At 43.9% G+C, this 16,840-nt stretch overlaps 2 long non-coding RNA genes across 3 annotated transcripts; one reads left to right on the top strand and one right to left on the bottom strand.

Moving 5' to 3' along the window:
• The first annotated feature begins 5,042 nt into the window (after positions 1-5,042).
• On the top strand, positions 5,043-7,387 carry LOC136487723 (uncharacterized). Of its 2 annotated transcripts, none has more exons than XR_010767334.1 (4): positions 5,043-5,717; positions 5,830-5,952; positions 6,096-6,183; positions 6,832-7,387. It is a non-coding gene; the product is annotated as an uncharacterized lncRNA (long non-coding RNA). The 2 variants fall into 2 exon arrangements; XR_010767333.1 differs by having other exon boundaries at positions 5,045-5,717; positions 6,099-6,183; positions 6,832-7,384.
• A 3,439-nt stretch (positions 7,388-10,826) lies between these two features.
• LOC136487724 (uncharacterized) lies at positions 10,827-12,874 on the bottom strand. The gene is made up of 3 exons (XR_010767335.1): positions 12,463-12,874; positions 12,240-12,290; positions 10,827-11,042 (listed from the first exon to the last, which is right to left on the bottom strand). It is a non-coding gene; the product is annotated as an uncharacterized lncRNA (long non-coding RNA).
• Between the last annotated feature and the right edge of the window lie 3,966 nt (positions 12,875-16,840).

Below are 16,840 nucleotides of genomic sequence, written 5' to 3'. Positions count from 1 at the left end.
GGGGCGCGACGTTGCCAAGCTGGGTTCCCTTCTAAGGGGGGCCTTCAATCAGCCGGAGCCGCCTTGAGCGGAGGTTGATCTCTCCGGCTACCTCCCACCGGTGCGGCGTGAGGAGGACGACTTCTCATCCACGGCTGCGCCTCCCTTCCCAGCACTGCGAGCCCCCGAGCTCCGAGCAGAGGCAGAGGGTGTGCTCGAGCTTGGCCCAATCCTTAGCTGGAAGGTGCGCGCGAGCGCGCCTGAGAGGTTGTAGCCCCCGAGCCCCCGGTCGATCCTAGAGGGATCGGTCGGGAGGTCTCTCGGTAGAAAACCTTTGATCCCGATGCTTAACATAACCGTATGTTAGGATCTTGTCACTTGGCCTCACCACCGATGGCTTCTGGTCTCCCACCTCGTGCACACCTTCGAGTGGGCCCTACCTGACAGCGCGCCGCCCGGGCGGGGGGGTCGTCAGATCCGGACCCAGAGGACATGGACCCAGCTCGTCGCCGGTCATCTTGCTCGCCGTCGGCCATCCTTCTCAGCCGGAAATCCAGAACTCGACAGGAGGAGGAAGAGGGGAGGCGAGGAGAGGAGAGAGGGGACAAAAGTTGTTGTGGGGGCCCTTGTTGTGCACCGCCGCCACCGCTAGACGGAGAGTCGGCGGCGACGGCTGAAGAGCAGGCGCGGTGGGCGGTTTCTGCGGCGGAGGCTGAGTTGCCCCCCGAGCCGCCTGTACGGATGACGCGGGGGGAGGGATCAATTTCATCAACAGTAGTAGTTTGTGGTCAATATCTGCAAGGAGATGTGTGCTAATGGGCACTCTCATGGAGATATTAACTCCGGGTCGTTGACCTCATCATTGATGACCATGGTGAGGAAACCGGGCGTCCAACTTGATGGGTCAAGGGTTGAAGGTTCCAAATCTGCAGTCTATGCTATACCTGATGATTCAACCACATATGTTCTTTTCTCGATTAAGATGTGTTTCCGTCTAATTACAGAACGTTGGATCTTACGACATGTCTAAAGTGTTGGGGCTGAGCCTTTTTTTCTTGATCACTGCAAAAGGTTTGCGCATCTTTGTATTAAGATAGAGGAAAAGCTTGATACAACACGCCTTAATGGCACCCTAGATGGTCAGAAGAGATGTACAAGGACGCTCCGACCCTCCCTAAGCTATGTTGTTACATTGGATACTGATCAACCCGAATTACGACACCGGCCGGAGGCTTTGCCTAGGCTGCCGAGCAGCGACGGCGCTACTTGCGTGGACCCACATCATCTTCCGATGGGAACAACTCGCATAGCGCCTGCATATTACCATTGGAGCTGATGGCTGGATTCGGTACTAAGTAGTGCACTATTGCCTCATGTTCGACTAAACTCTATTGATTTGTTCATTGGATGTATATATTTTTATTGAGACTGTCTACTACACAACCATGTGTTTTACGTAGTTTCAACACATGAATTTTTTTTCCACCATAGAATTAAGATCCAACAGCCTCCACCCTTCTTCTACCTCCAGCCTCCAGCCTTCACAGATCACTAAATAACAGATCACAGATCATAATTTTTTTCTATGGAAGGACAAATCACATATCCGTCGCCGCCACCTGCCACTGCCATGACCGGCGTGGGCGCGGGGAGGCCGGTGAGAAAGAGAGAGGGAGAGAGATAAAAAAAAATCCATGTTTTTTTTTGACTAAAACACATATGTGTTGTATAGCATTTCTGTTTTTATTTCATATATGTTTTCATGTGTATAAATGGGAGAGACTGCTACTTCTGAGTTCACAGCTTTAATATAATTACCGGTTGCTTTAAAAATATTATTATTGAAAAAATAATTAGATGACGCCCAACCGACTCGGTGAGAGCGGTTACGTTTTGGGCGCCTAATATAAGGTTCACTTTTATGAAGGGACCTCCCCCTGAAATACTTGCAATAGCTGTTTGTCGTCTTCTTCGCCTGAACCCTCTCGTTCTTGCTTTCGGTCGGATCGCATGGACTACCTCGAGGCGCTCACGACGGTGGACTTCGGTGTCCCCTGCACTGCGAGGACATTCTGCTCGATTTGTCGCCGCGCTGTCTGCCAGACTTGCTGCCCCGCCCATGCAGCTTCCCAGCACGGCGCCGTGGGTGGAGCCCCGCAGACTATTGATGTGAGTACGCCATTAACAGTCTTTCTTGAAAAACTATCCTTGTCTGCACTTGCGATTAACAGTCTTTCTTGGAAACCGATCCCTGTCTGTACTTGCGCTGATAGTTTTTTGCGTAGGTGGTGCTTCTTGATGGGCGTTTCCCAGCGCTGACTGCCCTCAGCGTGCGGGTAGGCGGATTGGGCTACAATTGGACTAGGATTCAGCGGGTACAGTATCAGGGCACGAGTTACGTGATGCTTGGTAGAGAGCAACCGCATTGGAATCGCGGTTTGACGAGGGGACGCTGCAATGTGTGCGATGATCGTATTTCGATTACCATGGAGCATTGCAGCCCCACCTGCAAGGTAAGATTGTTCCGCAGTTCTGATTGCTCTGCCATACTGCCGCAGTTCTTGATTGCTCTGTTATACTACCTGTTCTTGATCCTCTGTACTGGAATGCCAAGATCGTGCCGCGTTTTTCTTGATTCTTCAGCAATACCACTTCTGATCCCTCTGCCATACCAGTTCCTTTGGATTCTGTACCGTTCCCCAGTTCCCCAGTTCCTTTTGATTGCCTGCAGGTCGCTGCAGTTCACCAGGGACAGAGTAGGGATATCATTCAGAGTCTTGTCAGCTGCGATTTCAGCCGGACCCATTTCCTCGACAGGTTCTGCACTAGCTGCAGCCGCGCCTTCTCTTCTGATTACTGCCCCGATCATGCCCACCACCACCCAGGAGAGCATTTCCACGTGTTCAACATAGTCAGAGAGGACGGCTGGGTTTTGATTCCCGAGGACCAGCTGCCAGCTGTTCTGGTTTCAGGCGTTAAGGTTGGTAACCTCAATTAATTGCCAGAACAAAATCAATGTGCCTCTTTGCTTTCCTATATTGCCGTCGATCGTCATTGTAATTTGTAAGTTGCGGTGTTCCCTTCAATGCTTATGCTACAGATTCCTTTTTCAAAAAATAGCGGAGGCTGCTGATCATATAGTAGGACTGATAATGCTGTTTACCATGCAATTTTACCCAAATTCAGTCCAAAGAAATTTAAATTTTAATGAAATTTGACCAATTTTTGTGAAAACTCAAAGATATCGCATAACTTGTCAAATTTGACTAAACGAACAGGCCCATTCTTGATTGTTTTCAGGCATTCAGGTTCGCAGTTCAGACAATTGACTGTTTTCACTGTTTTCACTTTTCAGAGAGTGTTATCAGAAGATGGGGTTCTGACTGTGCCAGTTCGCCCCAGGTTATTCCCCAACCCACGAGGAGGCCCTCGTCTGTGTACCCGCTGCGAGGAAGGAGTAGAAGACGACGATCGGTTTTGCAGTTTACGTTGTAAGACGTAGTTCATTGAGTTCAGAGAAAAGATTAGTTTACAGTTTAGTGGTTCAGACTAATGCATAAGATAGTTCAGAGAAACAACTAATTGTAAAGATAGTTTACAGTGTCAAGGTCTCAAGGACATGGAGAAGACATCTTTGGATGGGAAATGGATTAGATTTGCAGGCCTTGCTGATGCCTGGGGGATGTAGTTCTGATGCTTTGATAGTCTTTTCTGTTTTTTCTGCTCTTCGGCTGTATCAAGCTTTGGTGCTCTATCTGTACAGGTGCTGGGTGTTAAACTTGTAAGATGCTTAACTGTTGATCTCTGCACCCGCTGCGAGGATTCTTTGTAAGACATATAGTTCAGAGAAAGGACTAGTTTACAGTTCAGTGGTTCAGACACATGCGTAAGATAGTTCAGAGAAAGAAGTAATTGTAAAGGTAGTTTACAGTTCAGTGGTTCTGACAAATGCAGATTCTGAAAATTTTACAGTTCAGTGGTTTGATTGCTTTCCTGAGAAATTTACCATTTTCAGAATTTGTTTGTACTCTTGCAAGAATTTTCTCAGAATTGGTTCTGAATTTTTTTTTCTGAAAAAAATTGTTATGTCTGAAAAATTTCAGAACTGGTTCTCAGAATTGGTTCTCAGACATAACAAATTTTTTCAGACATAAGCACATTGCAATTAAGGTTAGAAAAGCAAATGCAAGAGTAGTAATTGGTTCTCTGAAATTTCTCCAAAAAAAATCAGACATAACAAATTTTCCAGAAAAGCAATTCTGAGAAGCAATTTTCAGAATTGGTTCTCTGAAATTTGTCAGAATTTGTTTGTACTCTTGCATGTTAATTCTGAATATTGTTTTCAGACCACTGAACTGAGAAATTTCTCAGAATTCGTTTGATTGCTTTCCTATATTCTTGCATGTTCCTTAGTAGTTTATACCCTTGAAATTCGGCTGTTTCAGACAAATGCCTTACTCGCCTCCTCGGTCGGAGCCGACGAAGGCACTAGGAACCTCCCCCGCCCCGTCCTCCGCCATCTTCGGCTCCTCCTAGTCAGCTCTGCCTCCTCCGGAAGCAGAGGCGCGGGAGCGGGAAGCCTCTCCGTCATCTTGGCGAATGGCGACCCTCTCCAAGACGCCGGTGTGCTCCCCACCGTCGCCAGCGGCCAGCGGGAGCATCCGCGCTGGACGTTCCTAGCGGCGGCGGCGGCCCCCAGGTCATCCGCACCGAGCTTCCCATCCTCGTCGCCATGATTGGGACGCGGCGTGGCGAGCGCGACCTCGACCCGCCGCCGCCGCGTTGAGGAGATAGCGACCTGGATCCCGGGGCCCGAGCCCGCGGGGGAGGCGGCTCCGTCCTCCGCCATCTGCGGCTCCTCATCGTCGATCCGAGGCGCTGACCGGGCGACAGCTCCACTGGTGGCGCTGCTGCTTTTTAGAATCTTGGTTCTTCGCTCTTGAACGGTGGCTTTCTTGGCAGGAGAAGTGGGGAGGAGGGGACAGGGGAGTGTGTGTGTGTGTGTGTGTGTGTGTGTGAAGTGAAAGAATAATAATGAGTAATGAGCCAGCGTTCTTGTCACTGAAGTTTCCAGCAGATAAGGTTGCTATGGCGCCGCCGACCAATCGAGCGTTAATGCTTTGTGGTCCGTCCGATTGCGGGTAGGTTCGGGCGTCTACCCGTAAAGCCACGGACCTTTAGAGCCGCGCGGCGCAACCGCGCTCGACCTGGCCGTCCTCCGCCGCCCCCGCACCTCCCTCATCCCGGCGCGGCCCTGTGGGCTAGCAGCCCCAGCGCGGGCGGGGTGCGGGCGCGTCGTTCCCGGTGACCCCGGTACAGGCGCGGCGACCCCGGACTCTCCGGTCTCGGACATCGCGGCGCGGGCGGGGGCCCCAGCGGCCCCTGCGACCCCGGCGCGGCCGGCAGTGCGCGCGTGGCAGCTCCGGCCAGCGCAGGCACGGCGGCTGCGGCCACCCCGGCGCGGGCGTGAACCTCGAGCGCTGTAGCCCCGGCGGCCCCCTCCCACGGCGACCCCGGCGCGGCTTCCCCGTCGGTGGAGCGCTCGGCCCTCGCAATGAAGGTCTCGGCCGTCCAGCGTCGCTAGGCTCCACTCCAGCCGTCGTTCATCGCTCTCCCCAGCCTCGGTCTCCCGGTCCCCCTCGTCCCTCGAAGGATCATACCGAGGTTCAATCCAAGCTGACGAACAGAACGTCTCCCCACACGCAGCAGCCCCTCATGGTGTCTTCTTCTTCAATTTGGTAAGGGCTCGTCCTCACCTTGTGTTTTTCCTCTCTTGCTCATGTGGTGCTCGTCCTCAATGATGCATGCTGAAGCTTGAGTCAACCATTTATAAGACTGATGTTTTGTCAGGTGGGATGGCTACAATCAATGTGCGAAGAGATGGCTTGGACCATGCACAGCATCAAAAACCAATTCTATCTGCACCTGCACCTGCACCTTGACAAAACTGTTTCCCAGCTATAGCATTTCCTGGTTCGATTCGTCTCTTCTATTTTCGCTTAAACCTCTTCAATACAATAAAGGCCAATTGATGTGGATGTTTAAAGCAGATATTAGTTCATCCTTGATACAATAAGTCTTTTAATTGACGTATCTTTTTTTAATATAAATTATAGCAGATCGGATGTGGACGCCAGCCGGTGATGAACTGGACATCGACGACAACTATAGCGCACAGGACATATTCGACAAAATTCCCATGAGGTAAACAGCACATCCTTTTGTCTCCATGTGTATACCATGAATCAATGCTTGTTGGGGCTGTCTTTGTGATCTTGTTTGCAGTACTGGTTCTAGCCAGTCCTCTTTGTACTCACTGTGTGATAGCTACTAATGTGTGTGAAATGTCTTTGATACCTGCTATTTATGATTTAGGAACTAGTAATAGGTTGGTCACTGTCCTGGACTAGCTTGGTCACAATTTCTTAGGTGTGCAAAGAGAATACCATGTTTCCGTTCTTAAGTAGCTATTTGCTTTTCTATTCAGTTCAAGCAGCACTTAAATACTGATTGAATTCAGGCACAAGGTGTTTGATATGTCTGTCATGACTAAGTAACAACAAATGGAGGTGTTCTTGACGCAACCCCTTGAAATCTAAATACCTTCTTGATAAATACATTCTCAGACTGCAATGGTTGTGCTGCTGAAGGCTTCCCCATGTGATGCTGAAGGTTTCCCCATGTGCTAGTGCCACTTTTTATTCAACTGTTTTCCCTCTTAATGATCACATCACCTTGCTGGTGATCCAGGAGCAATATTGCATAGACCAGAGGAAGCAATGCATTCTGAGTAATGATTGTCAATAGGATCTTGATCAGTGAGGATTTTTTTTGTCTTATTTTGCTTGACAGATGGAAGTAACTTGCTGGACTCACCTCTTGCTTGAGGTCCAACTTCACATGATTGTCGATTTTGTACTGCAATAAGTCATGCTCAAAGCACAGAGTTAAGATAAAAAAAAACCCTGAATGCCACAAGCCCACAGCTGTGGCTGCTCGTGATTTTCCGTGGAAGGGCTACTAGCCAACAAAATCCACACGGAGACAGCCCATACTCAGAGCCGGCCGTTGCATGGTCGCCTGTGAAAGCTTTTCTCCCCTGCTCTGATCAGGCAGTGTCGTTGCTGACCGTCAGGGAAGCAGTGTTGAAGCGGCCATCCAAGCCTCTCCGTGCATCAAAGAGGTGAATAGTACAACATAGATAATTCAGTGTGTATGTACTTATTCATACAAGAAATTGTAAAATCCATAGAAAAAATAATGATGCATCCCTAAATTCTGAAACTGATTGTATAGATTTTCTATCTATTGGTATCAGGATTATGCCTAACACATTTGGTATTCTGGCTTATTTCCTAGCAATTACTTACGGTTCTGAGATATATAAATTCCTCTTTACATAGCAGTCCTGCTCACATACTAGCTAACATGTTTCAGATTACACTTAATAAAGAGCTTACCCGTAATTAGATCAGCTCCTATAAATTCAGGGATTGCCAGCATGCTGTAAATGTATCTATAAATTTGTGTTAGAACTGAAATTAGAAATACATAGTTGTATTCATTTATGTAAAAAAAATTTTAAAGCTACAATTTGAACTGTAGTTAGCTGAATTTTGTTGTGATCAATTGAATGCATGATATTCACCATCCTAGGTATTGATTATATAAGTCGAATGCACTTTTTAAAATATCTTATCCTCACATGGATGCCTCACTAATATGTGATTTTCAATTCTAAGCTTTCTTAGAAAATAGTCATTTAGTATTTGACTAATCATCGAATTTTTATAATATTTCTAGGATCGTATTTTGCTACTTGTTGAGCCCAGAGCTTCTTTTAACAACTGAAAACTAAGACATGTAACGCATAAGGATTATTACCTGAAAAATAATGCTTTCTCAAGTAATAATCCTACTTTTACTCGTTGATACCTTTTTTAGTTGAATGGGTTACAACTTACAAGACATCCCTATGGGTTAAAACAACTTTGAAAGGCTATTGGTTTCCATAACATTCCTGATATTCTATGCTTAGCCCGATCAAGTTTTGGAACCTGCTAAGCTATCTGTCCTTATCAAATAGGTTAATGTACCATATGCGTAAAGCCGTCATTACTTGGAAGTAGTACTCGGTGGTTTTCAGTAGAAGTGGATTCTGAAACTTTGAAAGGCTGGCAGCCTGCATTGATTTCTTCAGAAGATTCTCATGATGACCACGAACCAACATCAATGGAACAAACACTGTTTTTCTCCCACAATAAATCAGCATAAGCATCAGCATAAACCAAATTTCAGCGAACAGGGCCGAAACGTGCAATTTCTGGCAGGATTATCAGGGATGACAGATTAAAATTATATCTATGAAAAAGTGATCTATTTTATATATCTATATGTAATATGTTAACAAACATATCTATATCTAACCGTCATATACGTAATACGTTCCAAGTTTCAAACTTTGCATTGACCACTCTTAACACGCATTGAGAACTGCATATCCATCACAAGGTTCAACCTAAATAAGCAGTGCACAATACGCTTGCATGTTCCATCAGAAGGTGGCCAAACACTGGCCCAAATTCTATATAAGGCGTGTTCCATCAGAAGGTGGCCAAACACTGGCCCAAATTCTATATAAGGCGCGGCAAAGCCACGCTGTTTTCTAGTCCATCATGATTCGTGCTCGGTGCGGTTCAGACTCGGGGCCTCAGGGGATTGAGTAGGGTGCACATATAATTAAGCAATTACAAAAAATACTCCGAATTAACTACTCCATTCGTCTTAAATTAAATTAAATCAAAATATTTTAAATTTGATAGAATTTTGTAACCCAATATTCACACTAAACTAGTTTAATATTTGTAGCACCAAATATATTTCCATAATGTACTTATTCAATGTTTTAGATGTTGCTACTTGAGGCTTTCTTTGGATCCTCTTCTCTAAATTTTAGAGCTATAAATACTTAGCTCAGTTTTAAGCTCTACTCCCTCAGTCCCATAATATAAGTAGTTATGGGATCCGTGCAGGTCAAACTTTTTCAACTTTGACTAGGTTTGTAGAAAACACGTGCAATATTTATATCTTCAAATAAATTTATTATGAAAGTATATTCAACGATCTATCTAATGATACCAATTATGTATTATAAGTATTAATATTCTTTTATATATAATTAGTCAAAGTTTAAAAAACAAGTTGACTTCTCTGGAAGCGAGAATGACTTCTATTTTAGGACAGAGAGAGTAAATTTCTAATGTGAGGAGGAATAAAGTTTAGAGCTAACTTTAGGCCACATGTTTGAAACTTTAACTCTAAAATTTAAAGGTCTAAAGTTTATATGGGCAGATCTAAAGAGGCCCTTACTATTCCTATAAAGTTAGTTAAACTTGAGAAAGTTCAGCTTTATGATGATTCTAGGAACTAATTTATTTGAGACGGAGGGGAATAGAGTTTAGTACAGTCAGTTGAAAAACTAGTCTAGCTTAACCAAATTTAGCGAGACAATAAGGTTTTTTAGCCAACTACTCAGAATTTTTTCTATTTTTAATCCTTTTAAAAAGAAATTTTAAAACTACTCCCAGGCGAGCTTGCGTGGCTAGCCTGCCACTATGGTGGTCAATTGCCCGCTGACGTGCCCACGTGGCACCCCTGCCACGCCAACACGTCGGGAGCAGCAGGGGTGGCATACAGGAACGGGTGTGGCCTCCCTTTTCCTCTCCCTGCTCCTTTTTTCTTCCTCAAGCTGCACCACCATTTCCCTTCCTTCACCGAAACGAACAGGTTACTCGCTTTCCCCTACACAAATCAAGGCTCAGTTTAGATTGGAAAAATTTGGCAAAATGAGCACTGTAGCGTTTTCGTTGTTATTTGATAATTAGTGTCCAATCATAGTCTAATTAGGCTTAAAAGATTCGTCTTGTGGATTTCGTCTAAACTGTGTAATTAGTTTTATTTTTTATTTATATTTAATGCTTCATGCATGCGTTTTCGTATTCGATGTGACGAGGAATCTTGAAAAATTTAGCGTTTTGGGAGGGAACTAAACAGGGCCCAAAGGAACACGGAGGGGAGACCTCTCCAGCCTAGTTGTACTTTCACACTTCGAAATCTTTGCATATCTATGTTGGATAGGTTCCTAGGGTTTCATGGTATAAGGCTACACCAATTCCTAAATCTCTAGGTCCCTAATCAACTAAGGTATTTGATGCTGTCACATGTCACAGGCACAAATTAGAAAACATTTTATTCATTTGTGGAAACGTTTATTTTTTCTAAGAAATGTACGATGCAATTTATATGGACAAGACTAGAAATTTTATTCCTTAGTTGCAATGTAGATTAGTGTTGGCAGGCAGCTTAGTAGGTTTGATTTGTTAGTACCCTCTGTTTTGAAAGAGGAATGACATGTGGCGTATAGCAAAGTGGCAAAAGAGGGGCACTACAGCATGGCTGTTTGTACAAGGCATTTAAAAATGCCTTTAAAAGTGGCCAAAATGCCTTCAAAAACCTTTTTAGGCATACATGAAAATGTCAGCTATAAACTAGACTCAAAAGGTCTTTTGAGGTATTTTTTTCAAAACGTCTTTCAATATTAACATATAAAGGCATTTTCTAGGTGCCTATAATATTTTTTAAAGGCATTCTGTACAAGCCTTCAAACATTGATGGAGGCGTTATTAAAAATGACTCCAAAACCAAGGTAAATCAGCACAATCCATTCGAGAATGAACCAATGTGAGCACACATTAACTATCCATCCAAATATTAAAATCGTTCATAGAGACATAAGTTTCTATCTCCAAATATCCATAAAATAGAAAAGTAAACATGATCCTCAGTACTGTTGTTTAAGTTCTCATTCATGAATGATGAATTCTTAGTCCTATTGTTTATTTAGGTTCTCATTTATAAATGACAAGTTTCCTGCTCACTTTTAATTTAAAAGATAAAAAGCATGACATCCTCACATCAAAACTATATACATATGCAAGTATAAATCCAAGTGAATAGATATCCTCATTGCCAGCCTTCTTATTGTCTTCACCTGGCGATTGCTCCTGTTTGCAACCAAATGAACATATCCCAATAAGTATCAGTGCTTGGTACAAGAGAGCTTTAGAAGTATAACTGAGAGAAAAGATCTTCAGGTAAAAAGCACAATTGCATGTATTATGTAATATAAGAATAACAAAAATCTCAGGGAACACTACTAGTTGAATAGCACTTCCATCATAATGAGTTGCAGCATCCAAAAAGGGAATGATCAGATCTTCTCTGAACGAATATGTTGGGAATCAAAATACTTATCTGAAGGAACTGAATACTACATAGGGGAAAAGGAAACCAAAACTGTACTTGTGCATTCAGGAACAACAGAGTACGCAGAAACATTTATTTTGTTTCACACGATTTATTAAACAGAAAACATCTTGGGACCATGTAAACCTTCTGGGACACGAATATCCACTGTTTCCAGCAGGAGAATGCAGTTTCCTAGTAAGTACTAATTAATTAATTCTTGCAGGACTATACATCTAGAAAAAACTGACTATACATCTAGAAAAAGCATTGCAAGCAAGGTCGATGACTGAATGAGCAAGATAGATCTGAAGAGTGCTGACATGAAAATTTTCAAAGGTAGGGGTAACTGAACAAGTGAAAGGATATGAATGAACAAGCTGTATGGATGGAACTACAAGCAGCATATATCAAAGAAATGCCAGGCACAGAGGAGACAGCAACCAAAACAAATCATTCATCAGGTTAAGCTTTATCTTGTCACATTAGCCACTAAAATATACTACAAATTTATATGCCTTCCAGAAAAATATACATTTGGTTATTTGAGATTTAGGGACTGCAGCAAAGGGCCAAAGATATGCCCTCCAGAAAGGCATAGTATCAGGTCTCACTCAAAAAAAATCTTATGAGAACCATAGTTGAATGAAAGTATCTGTGTTACTTGATCACTGCTATACTGCTATATTGCGGATGTCTACATCTTAGGTAGTAACACTAAGAAACAGAGAAAATATTCATAACTGCATGGCTGAGTTGACAACAAATATAGCAGTACTAAACTAATGTCTACAATCTGCTTATAGGATAACTCAGCTGTATGATTACAGAGGCAGGAATGGAGTTTATATTTAGTTAAGACATCTTAAAACAAGGTAGCATAGGATATTGTATAATTGGAAAATAGGCCTGCTGCCAAAATAACAAATAGAAGACCTTTGGATCAAGAGAAAGACCTTTGGATCAAGAGTCATGCCAGTTCTTGTAGTGGAACATGTAGCCACATTCTGTATACAAAATAATATTGTTGGTGAGGCTTTCTATACAAAAATTCAGAACTGGATTGTAACCTATTTACTGTGCAAAATTTGTTTATTAGAGAATAATGCCTAATGCAAAATAAAATAATCTGAGAAGTTTGTGCATCCCAGAACCTAAACTGAGGATCATTCCTCTTACAGAATGTGGAGGACCTCGTCGTCGGCGAGCTCGCGAACCCAACAATCTCTCCGCCCCGCCTCCTCGCAGCCGCGCCGTCCCCACGGCGACGCCGGACGCAGCCGCGTCGCTGAACCCTATCGCAACAGGTGAAGGGGGAGGATAACGGGGCGAAGCTTTTTTTTTGTGACAGATACGGGGAGGATACGGGAAGAATACGGGAGGGATACGGGGAGGGCTGCGTCGTCCTTCAATTCACGAGCTGGGCCTGGGCCGAGAGGGATGCAGGGGTCTCCAGCATTTGTTTCCTCGAAATAATTAAAAAAAAAACTGAATATACGTGGCTGTATGCGCACGTACAGCATTACGTAATGGACTAGTAGGAGTCCTCATTTTCAAACAGAGCTATATGCACGTACAGCAAAGGCGTTCGTACGAAAACGCCTCAAAAGGTTGCCAGTAATTAAGGCATTTTAGATAAAAACGCCTCTAAAGATCGTAGTTATTTAAGGCATTTTTTAGTTTTCTCCATCCTTGTCTAATTGTAACTATAGCAAGCCGGCCCATGTGTTTGAATCGAGGCATTCGGGTACTGTTGCTTGGGCCTTCTACACATGTGATGATTGCCGTGTAAATAATCGTTTGTAAATAGTTCATTGTGTTTTCCTTGATATTCGCTATAAATTTTCTTGCTATGATGGTGGCATATTAACCTTTTTAGGGCTAGGAGAGGTGCTACTTTTTTTGGTGGATTGACGGGCCTGGCAAGTTTTTGGAACACCCTGCAGAAGAAGAGAAGAGCGACACATGCCTTGGAAATATTCCCTAGATGGTCGTCGTTGAAAAAGCTTAGCATTTAGTTAATCATCCCTTTGTCTGTTTTGGCTTTTTGAGGGCTAAAAGAACTGCAAGAGACAGGAACTGTAATAAAAAATACTTGCAGGGATCGAAATAATTTTTTTTTAAAAAGATTGAGAAATGGACTCATAATATATCACCTCATCTAAAATGTTTTGATTCCGCAAAACTTAAACAGCCTGTTCAACTAATCCATGTCGGGCTAAAGACTCGGGTGCTGGGCTTGCGGGGCCTCTTGTGCCTTGGCGCCGGCACTTCAGTGGAGCCTGTTATCGGCCCAGGCACAAGCCATGCTGACAGCACGTCAGTGACAAAGCGAGTGGGGCGGCGTAGATCAGGATTTGTCATTTTTTTCAACTAGGTTCTTACCTATGCGTTGCTACGGGACAGCTAAATTTTTATACTAAAAACACACGGATCGCACTATAGGATGGAGAGGCGTTGTCCGGGGCAGGGGTGTTGTCGGCGCGCTGTCTGGGAGCGGCGACCGAGGGGGCGTTGGTGCAAGGTGGGGGCGGCGGCGGCGGCACGGCCAGCTGCGGGTGGGCACGGGGGACGGCGGCGTGGCCAGCTGCGGGCGGGCGCGGGCGGTGGTGGCGCGCCCACCTGCCATGACCGGTTGTATCTGCAGAGGGAGGAGACGATCGCACGGGGGAGGGCAGGAAGGTGAGGCGAAGTTTTTGTCGTACAAAAACGGTGTCTCTTCTTTAGTCTTTTTAGTTATGAGGGATATTATTTTTTGTGTCGCAAATGGATGAGTAGGCCACACCCTACAACTGTTGGGCCGAAACTGCAAACACTGTTCATTGAGAAGGATGGTACCAGGAGCAACACACATGTGCTCCATGCCTCCATCTCTTACCTAGCGCACGCATGCAATGCACAATGCAGATTTTCAGTAAAGCCAGTTTATTTATGTTATCCATTATAGTAGTATGCCCGTGCTAACGCTACGGCAACATTCGAGTTTGTAAATTAAAACCATAGAAAGATATCATAAACTGGTACTCACTCAAATTACATTCCAATATTTTTCTTTATGAATAATTACATTGCAACTCCATTAATTGCCATACAACTACATAAAAATTTGGAATTTGCTGCAAATCCTAACCTGAGTAGTGGAAATAACCTCCACCGCAACACCAACACATGTATCATTAGCACATTGCATACTTATTAATAAATTAATAATGTAGTAAAGCAAGTTATAAGATCTAGTAGACATGCACGTGCGACACACACGTGTCTTTCAAAATTAATTTCTTAGAACAAAACATTACAATGTCATCTCTTGGATGTGTTATGAATTTTTTCGTTGAGGATAAACCTCGACCTACACCTAACCTTTTGTGTCTTGTCTATTAGGAACACCCAAAACTTGTCTTTAAGGTGGAATTTCAGCATACTTGGATGATCTTGACTCTGGCAGGGTCTCCAATCTCCATCTTAGTCTCTGGTGGGCCGAGTGAGGTCTCCAATCTCCATCTTAGTCTCTGGTGGGTGATCGAGCATCTCGTGTTTCAACATTATTTCAAAGATCACAGAAACAAGCTGCACTCACCCCTACTGAATTCAGTGGTTGCTTCAATCTCTCACTCTTCTGGATAAGTTCCTTCTTCTCCTCTTTTCAAAACTATGAACAATGAAAATGAAAGTACATTGATCAGGTCATAAAGTACAAGACAATGCCAAACAGATTTAAAAATGATCAGTTGTCTCGTTAAACTAAATATCAAGATCACCTTGAAAAAGTTGAAAAAACATTACAAAAAAACATAGCTTACTAGGGTTAGAGCATGTTGCAGCAGATAATTATTATTTGCAGCTCATTATGGTTGAATATATAAAAAAAGGAAAAGTAGTGCCGTGTTGGATTATTAATTAAATAGTAAAATGCAAACAAAAATTATTTTTTTTATAAAATCAACAAGCAGTTAGGATTGAATGGCTTCCTTAGTATATGTTCGTTGAACTAACAACATGTAAATACTTTAGTGCATTTTGCATACTGATAACTGGTTTAAAATATTTGATTACAGGCACTCTATGTTACCATCTATTTGGAGGATTCAGAATGATTTCTCAACTGAAAGTGTGTACACAGACAGCGAGCTACCTTGCCCGTCGTCATGGAAGCATGGGTGCTGCAGAAGTACAGAGTCTGGAACCAAGCATCAGGATGAAGCAGTTGTGCTGGGGCTTGGGCTTGGGGTGTGGGGCTTCTACCTTCCAGGATGCCTCCTCTCTGGCAACATAGGGGTTTCTACTTTTAGTGGCAGAATAGCAATGGCTCTTTTATGAGCATATGGGCAGCGATGGGTGAGTTTTAGCACAAATCTTATGATACACATGCAAGTACAGAGTACGGTTGATATTGATAATAAGGAGTTAAGGAGCTAGCTGCTTTTCATCACATAGTAAAGGCAATAGGATTTTTCATTAGTATTCAATTCTAAAGAATGAACTGTAGGCAAGCAACTGACCCAAAATTCTAAATCACATACCTCCAAGATGTAGATAGGACTGGAGCTCCTCTTTGCAGTGGAATACCATCAAACACCTACGTTGCATCCAAAAGCAAAACATGATTAATTTAAGCATGACCGCCTGCAATTGCTCCCTGCTCATATTTGGTGAAATGCTAGATCCAATGCAGATCCAGAGAGGGAGGTAGAGAGTGGACTCACAGCCATAGAGATTGTGGAGGACAGAGATGTTGGGGAAGGCCATCGTGGAACCAGCCTCTGCCATCGCAGCCATGATCCAGCTTCCACCACCGCAACCATGGATCCGGGGTGGGGCGGCGCACACGATAGAGTGGGGGTGGGGGGCTGAAAGGTCCTAGTATGGTTAGAGGGGGGTGAATAGCCTATTTAAAAATCTACAAATCAACTAGAGCAATTTGATTAGTATGACAAAAGGCGAAATGCAAACTTGCTCTAGCTCTACAAGGGTTGCAAGCCACCTATCCAACAATTCTAGTTGCAATGATTACTAGACACACAACTTGCTATGATACTACTCACTAAGAGCTCTCAATCTTGCTACACTAAAGAGCTCCACTAGATGAACTTAAATAACAAATCAAGCTCTCAATTCTAGTTACACTAAAAGAGCTTGCCACAACTAGTTTGCAAGAATATAAAAGAGTGAGTAAGATGATTATACCGACGTGTAGAGGGATGAACCAATCACAAGATGAAGATTAAGCCAATCACCGGGAGAATGCAAATGACAAGAGACAACCGATTTTTCTCCCGAGGTTCACGTGCTTGCCAACACGCTAGTCCCCGTTGTGTCGACCAACACTTGGTGGTTCGGCGGCTAAGAGGTGTTTCACAAACCTCGTCCACACGATTGGACACCGCAAGAACCTACCCACAAGTGAGGTAACTTAATGACACGAGCAATTTACTAGAGTAACCTTTTGGCACTCCGCCGAGGAAGGTACAACTCCCCTCACAATCACCGGAGGCGACCACGAACAATCACCAACTCGTGCCGATCCTCCACCGCTGCACCGAGCCGTCTAGGTGGT

Source organism: Miscanthus floridulus, chromosome 10 (assembly GCF_019320115.1).
Source record: "Miscanthus floridulus cultivar M001 chromosome 10, ASM1932011v1, whole genome shotgun sequence".
NCBI lineage: Eukaryota > Viridiplantae > Streptophyta > Magnoliopsida > Poales > Poaceae > Miscanthus > Miscanthus floridulus.
Note: the sequence above shows the minus strand (reverse complement) of the source record. Positions and strands in the feature narration are given on the sequence as shown.